This window comes from Microtus ochrogaster, unplaced genomic scaffold, assembly GCF_000317375.1.
Source record: "Microtus ochrogaster isolate Prairie Vole_2 unplaced genomic scaffold, MicOch1.0 UNK1, whole genome shotgun sequence".
NCBI lineage: Eukaryota > Metazoa > Chordata > Mammalia > Rodentia > Cricetidae > Microtus > Microtus ochrogaster.
In genome coordinates, this window is record NW_004949099.1 from 32,441,675 (window position 1) to 32,455,994 (window position 14,320).

Consider the following 14,320-nt stretch of genomic DNA (forward strand, 5'->3'; position numbering starts at 1 on the left):
TGGGTTCTGGTGTTTTCATGTTGTTTTTCAGATTGTTGGGTGAATTCTTGCCTTGGTGCCTGCCCATCTCCTCCTATCGATGCTATCTAATGGGTCTTTAAAAACCAGATCAGGTTTCCCTACTGGCCAGGGGCTCCACTTACAAAATGCCCTCGCTCCGTTTCCTGGCTCCTGCCACGGGCCAAGATCCCTCTCACTACTCAGAAGGGTCTTCAGGAACAGGACCAGGCTCCCCGTTTGCCAGGGACCTCAACAACAAAAGGCCTACCTCTTTGATTTAATTGTAGTGGGGCGATCTGCTCTCGGTGTTGCACACCAGTCCCTGCCGCGTGCATCTGCGCCGCGCCAGTCCCTGCCGCTTGCGTCTGCCTCTATAGCACTTTTGATACTGCTGGCTTCAGTCTACTGCCCTGTCTGGAGTAGCTGGAGCTAGTTGGTTGGTGGGGCCCCTGTGGATGGTGCCCATATGGAGCCAGAGGCCAAGCTGCTCAAGAGGCTCAGAGAAGCAGAGAAACTGGAGAAGCTGCCGAAACTCCCTGCTAATGGTCAGACGCAAGATCCTTTCTCTCCTGGGAAGAACAGAATGTGTTCTTCACACACAGATTAGCAATGTCCCAAATACTGCCTGCCCCAATCTCCATTAGGGCTTGGGGACAAAATCAGGCCATTGGGGGCTTTTGTCCTGCTCCTACACTTATCTCGCTCACTCTGGCTTCTACTGCTACTCCGTAAAGTACAGAGAAAGATCTTATGATCCAGGCTCAGGGTACCAGTGCCCACAGACTTATGTCTCCCTCTTAGTGCTCACTAAAATCGAGAGGCAAGGTTTGGAGGACTTTCTGCCCAAGGCTCTCCACTGCCTGATTCCTGCTTGCCACGGTGGAGTGGAGCACTGTTGTCTGTCTCCCTTGGGGGTTGGGTGCCCCAGGCCAGGCGTGGACTGGGGGATATTTTGTATATGCTTCTTCCCACCATTTGATACATTTGTCTTCACTCAGTGGTGTCTTTGAAGAGATGTAAGCTTCTGGTGACAGCTATGGTGTCTATTCTCGGGAGTCAGAGTGGAGCCCAGCATACAGACCATGGACCTTGTGAGTCTGTATCATAAGGTAGATAGGCTGGATAGTAAAAGATACTCTGCTAAGGACCTTGTGATTAATATGAATAGCCTGATCATGATCTACAAGGTATACATGTTACCATTTTGCTCTCACAGGCCTGGTGGGGAAAGGAAGAAAGTACAAAGTTTAGTGCCCCACAAAAGGCAGACCCCGGTAGACTTCATATGGCAGGAAAGAAAAGACAATGTGAAGGGCGTGGGGACGTCTTGCAAGCCAGCAAGATTTGGGCTAGCATTTCATCATCCGGGTTACTGTTCCTGGCTGTGCATAGCTCCATGCTGCCCACACCCCATACTTTTCAGAGCCTTTTTGGCTAAGGAGAGGGTGGGGGTGGGAACAAGCCACTTCTCATTTTCTTTAACAAGCCCAAGGAGAAACAGAGCATGGATTTCTGAGAGTCTCATAATTAAATGAATTAAAATGTTTTCCTTCATGGTGACTTTGCCAACGCCCATCCACCCCTCTTTGGCCCTGTTCCCAGAGAATGGTGGAGCGGGGAGGATGCGGAGTGACATGTTGGCTCCAAGGGGTGAGCACGGTGCCTCCAGAGCAATTAGCTTATGCATCATCATTTTGGGGAGAGATTTATGGCTAGCCCTCAGAGCATTCCAGCCCAGACCTTCTCAGCCCAGATCTTTGTGCTGGAGACGTTCCTGGAAGCGGAAGCTTGGTATTAATTCCAATCACAGTCAGATGGGAGCCCATTCATAAGATAACTGTCCACAGGCTTCTCTCCTGTCACTCTTGCCTGACCTTGGGCCACTAGCGCTGTCAAAGAGGAAAGCACTGGGCTCAACTGCAGCCTTCCCGGCAAGCCTAAGTGGCAACAAGAAGGCACATAGATGGATGCGATGTGACAGCCTAATGGTTGAGCATCCCTAGTCTGGGTGTCATCCTCAGTACCCTCTTCCCATTCTTCTGGCAAGTAGGTCATAACGCAGAGGGAATGATGCCTGAGGTCTAGAGTCTGTCTCCCAGGCCCTACGGGCACCCTTTGACCTCGTTTCTGAGGTGATCCCTTTTGTTCTAGAGCTTCAGTCCATTTCTGGATAAGCAAGAAGCTTGATCACTCAAGCTTCCGAAGCCAGGTAGCTGGGAAGCCAACCCCCACTCTATGCCACACCATGGTCTCCTTCTGACCAGACTCCCTGATGAGCTTGGCTGTCAGAAACCTGTATATGTCCATTAGAATGTCTGCAGATGGATGTAGCTCGCTATGCCACAAACCCAGGGCCTAACTATAAACCCTAGGAAGCAATTACCCAGGTATTGATTATGGATTAGGCTAACGACATTAGTAATTACATCTAAAGATGTGTATCAATGCACCAGCCTGTTAATGGCTTGTATGAGGTATTAAGGCTGCTAATTAGGACAAACAGCAGGTTTATCACCAGCTGGAATTTCCTGGTCCCTGGAGGAAGGACATGACCTTCCTCCCCACAGCCTGAGCTTTCCAAGGATCCAATGGCAGAGGCCTAATAGGTTGTATCCATCACACTCAGCCTCGAGTTTCCTCTCATCTGGTAGATTCTCCCTGTGCATCTATTGCCTTGCATGAGGGCCTGGGGTGGGTGACACAGGGCTGGTTGAATGGCAACCGAACTCTTGGAAGGAAAGATGGGTCTGTGGGAGGCATTCCTAAGAAGGTTGTGGTCCAGAGACAGCAGGCAAGCAGAGATCTTGTTCCTGCCAGATAGGAGGAACGATTTCAATAGAGCAACAGTCTGCATCCTTTGTAGATATATGGGAACAGAATATATGATCAAGGAGCAGCAGGGTGCTGGCCCATCCGCAGTGCCAAGACAAGCTCTCAGTCAAGGGCTGGACCACTCAGGACAGGAAGGTGGGCAGTATCAGTCTTCATCTCTGGGGTCTTTAAGGATCACCTCTCCCCTTCTTGATCCTGTTTGTTTTTTTCAGAGATACCCTTGAAAGATTGTCTCCCCTTGTGGGGACTGGAGCACCCCTACTCACTGAGCCCCCCCCCCCCGGTCAGCCATGTCAGAAGGTTAAAGACCATCTTTGTGCTCTCAGACTTCAAGCTCAATAAACAGCGAGAGTGAAGATCGACTTCGGTAAGAGTTACCATATTTCTAGTGATTTTTATCAAAGTTCTATAGTTATTTGTTTGATTTTTTTTTTTTTAAGTCCCTGGACTTTCTATATAGTTTTGGTATTACAGGACTCTGGTTACTTATTTATCTTTAGTATCTTTTAAATTGTGCACCTGTGTGTGTGGTGGGGGGGAGGGGGTTGCATGTGAGTGCAGTGCCCATAGGGGCCGGAAGAGCAATGGATCCCCTGGAGATGGTGTTACAGGAAGCTGTGAGCCACCCAGCACGAGCGCTGTGGGAACCGAACTAGGATCTACGAAAGCGGTACATGTTCTTTGCCACTCAGCCGTCTCTCCAGCCCCAGGATCTTTTTATTAGTAGAATCCTTTCCTTGTGATATTTCTTTTTTAATTTATTGTATTTTAATTACATCCTGAGCACACGAATACATTTTTGTCGGAAACTCAGACCTTATAGATAAAGTCCAGTCCCCCTTTCCCACATCCTTACAATGTAGTTAGCAGGCAGGCTTCTGGGCTCCTGTGGCTTCGTGACTACACAGGCTGTATACTCACAGAAATGGAGAAGGTTACGAGGGAGCATCTCACTTATATGATGTCACCCAGCCCGACAAATCATCTCTTAGTGATTTGGCTGGTGCTGATCAGACACCATGCATAATGTGCTATGAGTTCTACAAGGAGACAGGTGGAGGGCACATCTGCATGCTGGGGTACAGATGTGTGTGGATGGCATGTGACAGCCAACTCTCCTTAGAGACATCTGTCAACATGGAAAGGGGATGGACAGGCTCTTTATCTTCCTACTGTCCTAAGCCTCGGGTGCTGCTTTGCTGAGGTCAGACACGGAGCTTCCACCTGTGGCCTCAGACTGGGTGCAGCGAGGGTTTTGGAGGCTCCCTACTGGTCCTCTCCTTGGCTTCCACCAGTCCAATAGAGAAAGCAGTGGAAAGGAAAGGTATCTAAGTATTTGGCCCAACGCAGGGAGAGGACCAAGAAAGCCTTTGTCAATTTCTCCTTGACTAGTGACATCAGCGGATGATATCACCAGACCCTGCAGGTGGAGGGTGTGACAAGTTCTAATCGCTCCAAGGTGGGGGTAGTGACAATGGCGTCAGCAATGGGGACTGTGCCAGGGAATGCTCACACTGAAATCTAGACAGCACAGAAAGGACGAACTCTATGTGGCTGTTTGATGTTGCATACCCAGCACCATGCCCAGGGACATTGTGGGCTCTGGTCAGGCAGCACGTAACATAGCAACAGGGCAGTGACCATGGTTTACTTTTGTGACAGGTGCTTACAGGTGTCCATCTGAGGTCTGGCTGTGTCACCTTCATACTCCTGCAGAGAAGGACTGAATCTCTGTCCATAGTGGTCTTGAATGCAAAGCCTGCTGATCAAGCAAGGTGCCCAGCTTCACACTCAGGCCTGGTCATAGACTCCTGTCTGCAGGAGGAGGCTGGCTACTTGTTCTTCCTGGCCTCTTGGCTAGCTTAACCCCAAAATAACCCCACAGAAACTGTATTGATTATATCACTGCTTGGCTATTAGCTCTAACTTCTTATTGGCTACTCTTACACCTTAGTAAGATGTAAGCTATTTAACTCACTGCTGCACCTAGGGTCCTGGTCCACAGTCTGCCATAGCTTAGTTTAATCCATTTCTAGTAATCTGTGTGTCACCACGAGGCTGTGGCTTACTGGATAAAATTCCCAGCATCTGTCACTGGTGGTGGCTCCATGGCTTCTCTTTGACTTTGCCTTCTTCCTCCGAGCATTCAGCTTAGCCTTCTCTGCCTACCTAAGTTCTACCCTATCAGGTGAAGGCAGTTTCTTTATTCATTAGCCAATAAATCAACATATAGACAGAAGGACCTCCCACACCACCTGGCCCAGGTTATTTTTACTTTTCCTCAAAGCAAACGGGATAGTATGTGAGAACTAAGGCAACTCTGCAAGAGGTGTCGAAGCCAGGGAAGAGCAGATCACTGGAGGAAGGCGTCCTAACAGCAGGAGCAGCTCTCAGGGCGTCTAGCTGAGTGTGGGTAGAGTCAGGCCCTCAGAGAACATCACCAAGGGAAACTGGGCACTGGCTTCTTCATAGTGGTCCATTGCAGGCTCTGCCACGGGCTCCACTCCCCATAGAGACAATGTTCAGACTCACTCTAGGCCCTGCTCCTTGGACTTCTACACTCTGGGGCCACATCTCTTGCTCTCTCACCAATCTGTTCCCACCTCATGAACTTGGCCTTCTTTGGCCTTTAGAAATAGAGAAGTGGCAGACTGTGGACCAGGACCCTAGGTGCAGCAGTGAGTTAAATAGCTTGGGACCAGGGGCACACCTAGGATCAAATGGGAGAACAGGAGACCAGACATTGGGAGCCAGCAGGTGTTTTTACCTCCTGGAGAGAAGAGACTCAAGATTAGCATTCAAGAAGGGCATGGAGGTACACATCTACAACTCCTAGCATTTGAGAGGCTGAGGCAGGAGAATCAAGACTTCAAGACCAACCTTGACTCTATAAGAAGCTCAATGAGCTAAGGAATGGGCTACTAGTGAGACCCTGTCTGAAAACAAACAAAATTAGCATCTGAGTGGTGGAGAGCATTCCTCTTAGATTGCAGACAGCTTGTGGGAGGTGTCAGCCGCAGGGACTAAGGGCACCTAGCACTCAGTAAACCGCCCAAGGACTGCAGCTCCAAACCCCTGAGGAGCTAGGTGTGGCTGAGATAGAGCAGCCTGCAGCTGCTCCCCTACAAGAAAAGGAGATTGAGCCAAAGGAAAGGAAAGGTACCATGGAATCTCAGCCAGGCCAGAGGGCCTATGTAGTGCAGGAGCCTACGGAGCTGAGGCCTGCCCACCATCTGCTTGGTCACCTTGCTCCCCTTTTGTTCCTACAGGCAGGAAGCTCTGATCACAAAGACCATACCCTGACTGCCGACCAGCCACTTCACTGGCATTCCAACAGCCACTGGCACGGAGCAGGCTCTGGTGGTCCGTTGTGGGGACCAACCACAGCAGCCACTCAGGGTTGTCCCCCTTCCAGGCCATCCTTGAACTGCCTTGACTCTGGTTTACATGTGCAGTACAGAGAAATGTTCCATATTTCCTTCACACACTGATAGCTTTTCTGGAATTCTAGATTTGGTGAACTGGATAAAAGATTCTGAGGCGTTCTGCAGTCCGCAACCTCTCTTGAGTGGATCCCTGACTCAGCTACCACCATGCCTTCTTGGACTTGCCTCTCAGCCCCAGGCAAGATACCCTGTTTCTACTGCCAATCTTCTACCCACCATTCAAGACATAGGCCTAGCTCCGTGTGGACCTGAGTTCTCCAAAGGAAGATGGCTTCCTTCCACCTGGCCAGCAAACCACATTGTCCCTCACAGAGGCCTACAACCTGTTACTCATTCTTCACACAGCCCATGTCTTGACTCCGGGCTGTGCTCCCCTACAGGGGCGTTCACTCTAATTCCAACCCCGCATTCTACCTTCTAAAGAATCAAGGTCATCCCAGATCAGGGCAATTCATTCCCTGGGCAAGTATTTTCAGGCCCTTAACTTCCAGAGCCTCCGCCCTCTCAGGGGCTGGTCTGTGCTTTTGTCCAAGTGATGACAATGTCACTTCAGAGGCTTCCAAGAGCATCGCCTACCATCAGGACACACGCCCACTTCGAGCCACCAGCTGCTGCTGCACACCCTTCTCATGGACTCATATAGGGAGAAGGTCTGAAAGGGTGCATCCCAATTGCTCTTTCCCCAGGTGGGGCTTCGGCCTGGTGTCAGTGGGCATGGAAAGACCATCTTCTGAACACCCCAGGTTGAGGATGGTAGCCTTCCAACAGAGCCACCTGCCACAGCTGGACAGACTGACGTAAGGAAGGTGGAAACACTCTGTTCCTGGCCTTGGCTGACCAGCAGAGGAGGATTGAGAAATGTGTCTGGCACTGAGGATGCAGGAGAATGCATAAGTAGCCAGCTCACTTACTGGAAGCAAAATGATCTAATCTGCCAAGCCAGCCTGAATCTTAATGGGAAGACCAGGCAGCAAGGATGGGAAGACTGGATAGAGACCTTCTCTGTGCCCAGGGTAGAAGCTTGGAGGTGGCCAACTCCAGTGGCCATCTGCCACTTGTCCTGCCTGGGAAAAACAGAGGTCCTTCCAAAACAGTGGTGCTTCTGAAAATGTCACTCTGTAACCCAGGAGCTCTCCCATAGGACTAAAACACATGCAGACAAGGAGCAGGACTTTCGGGATCCACTGAGTGGGCCTGGCCCTCTTCCTCTCCCTCTCCTGGCTGCTGTCTTCTGTTAAAGTTTCAATGACCCCAAATACACTATGTATTTTACAGAGAATATCATTTTTTCCTTGCTGTGGTAATAACACACATTTGTCCCCAATAAATAAATAGAACCCCCTTCAGTCCACATCCAGAACTTGCATTTGATGGACCTGCACCACAGTAAACCACACAGCACACAAGAACCACCCAAAGCTTCTCAGCAGCCCAGATGCCTTCTCTTTTTTTCTCTGCCACCCCCTTCATTTAAACGTTAACTCACAAACACGGTTTTCTATATAGTGTAGGCTGGCCTCAAACTCACCATCCTCCTGAGTGCTGGGATTACCAGTATGTAATGTTCAACTTGTGTTCTACGTTTCTGATAAGTTCCAAGGTGATGACTTGGAGTAACAAGATCTTGCCAGGTGTTTTTTAGGTACATGTATTTGTTTTTATTCTAATATGTCTCTATAAAATACATGTTTTTTAATGAGCTGACTCTATTCAATTACTTGTTATGACTCCCTTCATCCACATTCAAGATATACTTTATACCAGGGATGGTGGTATATGCCTTTGGTGCTTACCTTTAATCCCAGCACTCAGGAGGGAGAGGCAGGTAGAGTTCAAGGCCAGCCTGGTCTACAGAGTGAGTTCTAGGACAGTCAGGGTTACACAGAGAAACCCTGACTCTCTCACACATACACAAAAACCCAATGAAGTATATATACGCTTCAGGAATCGGAGAGATGGCTCAGCAGTTAGGAGTACTTGCTACTCTTCCAGAGAACCCCAATCAGTTCCCAGCACACACATCAGGTGACTTACCTGTAACTCCAGCCCCACAGGATTTGACAGCTTCTATAGGCAACCACAGCATCCCTACTCATACTCATAAATAAAAATGAGATAAATCTTTTAAAACTGCACTTCAATAATAATTGATAGCTACCCAGAATTCCATTGGCTCTAAATTCTAATATTTATTTAACTAATCCCTTATTATTGGACATAAGTTGTTTTCAATTTTTTTCTATTGTAAACAGCCTTAGCAAACCTAAACTTTTTGCCGTTCACACTTTCTGTGTGTGCACACACCTGTGCAGGCACCAAGTCAGAAGTTGGCTCTGGAGTTGGGTCTCTCTTTATACCATGAGGGTTCCAGGTATTGAACTCAAATCAGCAGGCTTGACCATGAGCACCTTATATACTGGGCTGTCTTGCCAGCCCAAAGCTAAATTTTAGTCTCTGTCTCTAATTATTTCTTCAGAAATTTAGTAAATAAAATTAAGTACATGTAAGTTTAAAGCTTCATATGCACATTATTAAACTTCTTTCCAAAAACGTCTATCAGCTAACACAGTTGCCAACAATGACCCAGTCACTCTTGTTAAAACAATTCTCCAGGAAAATAAAATCAAATGGCCTTGCCACTTCAGGAATGGTATGCATTTTCCTAATTAAAAAAAAAAAGCACAGGCTCTTACTCCTTCACTTATTACACAGCCACTTATACTTCCTGTACCATGAGCCATCACTATGGGCACTCAAGAGGGCAAACACAATCCCACTGAAGTCAGTCAAGGAAAGAACAAAGAGTACATAAAAATGGGCTGTTTGCCAGATTTTCTCCAAATACTTTTAGATCTCCATAGAGTGAGTCTTGAGAACTCCCCGCTGCTGTAATTCACTGATGAAGAACCTGAAGACAGATGGCAAAGTGACCCGCCTGGCACTTGGCAGGTGGTCCAACCAGCTCACCTCCTTTTCCGCTCTCATTTCTACCACATGTGGTTAGTACCGCTCTCAGATGGACATCCATCTCTTCTGATGTCTTCTGTCCATGGAACCCAAGGCTGCCCAAGGGTCCAAGAGAGGAGGTTACATGAAGAAGGGGACCTGCACAGGAGGGGTCTGGAATGATCTGAGCTGCGGTAGTTAGCTGGAAACATGCAGCTTGTAGATGGTGCCAGTCCAAGTATGTAAAGGCCCAAGAGGCCTCTGGGTGGGACAGAGTGAGTCAGACTGAGGTAGGCTCGGATGCACTTGGCTTCTCTGCCCTGAATGCCTCGGGGGTTGCGTGAGCCCAGAAGGGATGTGGACACATTCTCACATGTATGAATCCATTCACACAATTTGTGTAAGTGAGGAATGGGCTGCCGATGGGGCAGCAAGCCTCTTAAAGATGCTGAATTTAGGACCGGACTGGAATAGCCACAAAGGGATGTGAGAAGAGATGACATGGAGGGACCCAAAGTACAGCCAGGGAAGGAAAGTAAAGAGGGGGAGGTGAAGAGTCATCAATCCCAGGTATGGACTATGGCAAACTGGAAAAGCAAGTTTGTAGGTAGAAACACAAAACTTAATTTGGGACCCTGAATCCGGAATGATTCCGGACAGCCAGTGAACCATTGCTGTAGGAGCTTTGACAAGTGGGTCTGGAAAAGTGGATAACTCAGTCTAGTTCCTGCTTCCTTAACAAAAATACCTATGTCCAGGTAGTTATAAAGAGCATCTTATTTGTTTGTACATTTTATGGTGAAGATTACAAATGAAAACCAACAGACAAGAACGCAAGGCCAGTAAGATGGCTCAGCAGACAAAGGTGCTTATGGCCAAACCTGGTAAGCTAAGCTCGATTCCCAGAATACACATGGTGGAAGAAGAAAACTCATTATCCTCCACGCACGGACACACACACACACACACACACACACACACACACACACACACACACACACAAAGCTAATAAGTAAACCTAAAAAGGCTTAAAAGGATACAGGTGCATATAGCTTATGATTCTGGAGACTAAGTCCAAATCCTGCATCTGCTCAGTATCAACTGGGGTGATGTGGGATTCCCCTCTGTATGCTGTGAATATCATTGGTTAATAAAGAAACTATCTTGGGCCTGAGCAGAGCAGAATAGAGGTAGGTGGAAAAAACTAAGCTGAATGCTGGGAGAAAGGAGGCAAAGTCAAAGAGAAGCCATGAAGCTGCCTTTGGAGACAGACATGCTGAAACTTTGCTGGTAGGCCACGACCTTGTGGTGATGCACAGATTAATAAAGATGGGTTAAATTAAGATGTAAGAGTTAGCCAATAAGAAACTAGAGCTAATGGGCCAAGCAGTGATTTAAATAATATAGTTTCTGTGTGATTATTTCAGGGCTGAGCAGCCGGGAACCAACAAGTGACCTCCCTATGACACTGGGGCCTTCTGCTGCCTTGTGACATGACAGAAGGCATGGAGAGGCAGAGAAGCATGACAAAGAAAGCTGCTGTTCTGACATCTACTCTTATGATAATCTGTTAACCCGTCATCCCATAGATGGATGCGTGCATTTCTAAGTGCAGTGATGCCGTAACCAGCAGCCAGTCAGCATGGCTGCATTAGGGACCAGTTTCCAACACATGAACTTCTAGGGAATCCTTTCAACCACGGTGTGGGTCACTTGCTTTCTGGGAGTCCCCTGTCCTACATCTAAGCCATCTCCTCTTTGGCCTCCCTTTGCCGCTGTCCCAGTCCACTTCTGGTCTGGATTCCCCGGGGGGGGGGGAACTGGGGAGGAGCCCCTGTGCTCCGGGTGTCAGGGGAAGCAGGAAGAAAGAACTGCAAGGATGGTGCTTCCCAGAATGCACTTGGCCCCCAGGGGAAGAGCATGGGAGGAAGGAAGAGCAGGAAGAGAAGGGAGATACACAGCAAGGAGCTTTGGCTCCAGTTCAAGCAGGAACATTTCCTTTTAGAGGACCCATTAAAACCATAAATGCAGTTTCTCTCTGACCCATGATTTCATCTCCAAGAATTTATCCTCCAAAACCACTTACACAAATGCTTGAATATGCTTTAAAAATATTTCTGTTTTTTTTTTCCTAAGAGAAAAAAAGTTAAAGACAACCCCAGGGCTTAAAGCAGCACCTGGCACGCAGTGGTTCTTTGGGAACCGTTTGTTTAATGAATGGAATGAACTCAATCTCATTAGCAGGGCTATTGATCAGTTCTGGAGAGAATCCTGCTGTCATCAAAATAAGCAGACTTATTTTCAGAGTCTGTAGTATACCGTCAGGTGAAAAAAGTCCACTCCCAAAAGCTTAGGGTGCACACATGTTCTTCTTTGAATTTACACACGTGTGTTCATGTGCACAGATAGGTAGACTGTACCCTTGTAGTTCTACGTAAGGGTTTTGCTGGGGAAATGTCCTCAGATAAAACCTGTAAAGGACTCGGGGAAGCAGGGAAGGACTGGGGAGAAGAAAGACAGGGTGAAAATGCCTGGCTCCATGGAGAATGTTGGCCATGGACGGCACCACGGGGCTGCCCAACCTGGAAGCCAAGGAACCAGACTGCTCCTGTGCTTTGCTGTCACTGGCTAAGGGTGGCCCTGCAGGTAGGTGTGGCGTCCTGTCAGACTTTTCTGAATAACTTCCAAGGATGAGTCTCCAGAGAAAGGTGTACCGGGGACAGAATCGGGGAGTCTGCCTAACCCTCACTGTGCGTATGGGCAAGTGTGCAAGCTCTCCGGTTCACCCCCAAACGTCTGGGATATAACTCAAGCTGCCACCAAATAGTGGCTACCTCTGAAAACGGAAGCTGGTGTTTACAGAGGACAGTGGAAGAAGGAACTTTTCTATTTTACTTAATGTATTTATGTACACTGGCTGTGCCTACCTTTATAGCCTTCCTAACTTTATTTGTAATATTAAACCAGTGAGCCGGGCCAGCAAGCATGCAAGGCCGTTAGACTCCACAAACGGCAAAGCTGTCTGGGGGGTGGAGAGTGAGGAGCCCACTGTATTGAAGGGTGTCATCAGGGAACATGAGGAGCCGTGAAGACAGGTTGTGCCTCAGGCAAAAGAGGCAGGAGATTCCAAACCACTCCTTACCTCCCGACTCACATCCAGTGCTCAATCTCCTACTCACTATATAATGGTTTTCTTTCTTTTGAAATGGATTAGCAAATTGGGAAAGGTAGAGACTTTAAGCCAAAGGATGTGCATTTCTTTTCAGAAGACAAAAGCTTATACTTTCTCATAAGGAGGATGAAGACCTGTCAGGGATTATGGGTGTGCCTTGGCATCTCGCTGTACTGGTCCATCACACCTTGAATGTATGGTCTCCAGAGGGAACGGCAATGCTCTGCAGGAGGCACAGAGGAGACCTGCCCTGGGGACCTGAAAGCCCTTGCATGCTCTTCCTCTATATACGTGTTTCCTAGGAGCCAGCCAGCCTTGTCACATCTTCCTCACCATGCCTATGAGAGCCTGGAGGAAGCCGACCACCTAGGAGGCGGCTGCAGCCAAGGTGACAGGGCTGGAGCTCCACATGGCACCAGTGTCTCCAGCTGCAGTCGGGGAATCACTATTGACGCTTCTGCCTAAGCTCCCCGGGGAAAGATGGGTTTCTGAAAATGCTTGACAAATTTGGGTCAACTTGTCATTTGATGATGATGACTCGCCCACAAATGGCCCTGCAAAACCTGAAGACATAAGTCATGCCAAGGAAATGCATGGTACTGGCACAAACGAGCTGTCAGCGTGCTTGGCAGACCAGTCTCAGTCACCCTACAGGGAAGGAGTCGCTCTCCAGGAAACCCTGAGCAGCCAAGAGGAGGCAGCCAAGTGCCTCTTCTGGTGGCCGAGCATCTCCTCGAGGGAGCATAGGAAATGCGTGGAAAAGCAGAGTCCTAAGAGAAAGGAAATTCTCAAACGGGTGAATTAATACAATAAAGCAAGTATGGGTGTGGTAGCTACTGAATCCTAAACTCTAAATATCTAAATAACTGTAGGTGAGAATAGCGACAGCTGGGACCAGAAAATGTCATGTTGGACACTGAGATGCTACGGCGAAGGCCATTGGAATGACAAGCAAGCTCAGCTTAGGATAGAAGGCTGTAGGTCCCACAGGCAGCTACTGCCTCTCCCAGATGGCTACCGAATGGGACAGTAAGCATTAAACAGACTGGAAAGAACTAAAAAGGACTTGACAGAATCCAGCTTGCCATAGCTCAACTACAGATAATCACAATTACTTCCTCCTTTGCTTTCCGTTAGGTTTTCGAGCTGTTCTGGATGTTTCTTCACGTAGTCTGCTACCCTCACACACAACTGATGTCTGCCCTCTTTTCTTCCTGCTCCGCTCTTCTTCCCTCCCCATCATTTCTTTTTGATTATTGGAATATTCTTAACTGTCCTTAACCTTCCACAACTTTAAAAATCCCTAAAATCCGTGGACTCTGACAACAACCCAGCTCGTTCTCCCAGCTGCTCCTCCCATCTTGAGCTTTTGGAAATGCTATGTCAATCTGTATCTTTACTCTCACACTCTAACCTCCGTGACCCCAAACCCCAGCAAACACCACACAGTCCTTGTTTGTCCCCCAGCACTCTGAGTTAGAGTAGCCATGGCTGTCATCTGGCTATTCCGAGGTGGGAGTAGTGGGCAGGGCCAGCGGCTGTGGTTGCTCCTGCTGTCAACACAGAGGCCACCTTAGCACCTGGACTGAAAACCTAATTTCTGAGCTACAGTCCTCAGCTCTCCCACAATTTGGCCTCACCAGAACATTGTGAATACTTCAACTGAAAGGACGCAACAGATAAAATAGAACCCATGGGAAAAGCCTCATGCCCAAATCCCAGTGGAGCCATAAGAAACGTGAAATACCAAGGCACCATGATGTTGGGGATCTTATTTTAAAGTGTGTGGCTTTTGTTTACGCTGCATTTGTTTAACTCTGTGAAGCTGTGATTCTTTGCCCGTCTAACAGACCTGATGGTCTAATAAAGAGCTGAACAGCCATCGCGAGGCAGGAGCAAGGATAGGCAGGACTGGCAGGCAGAG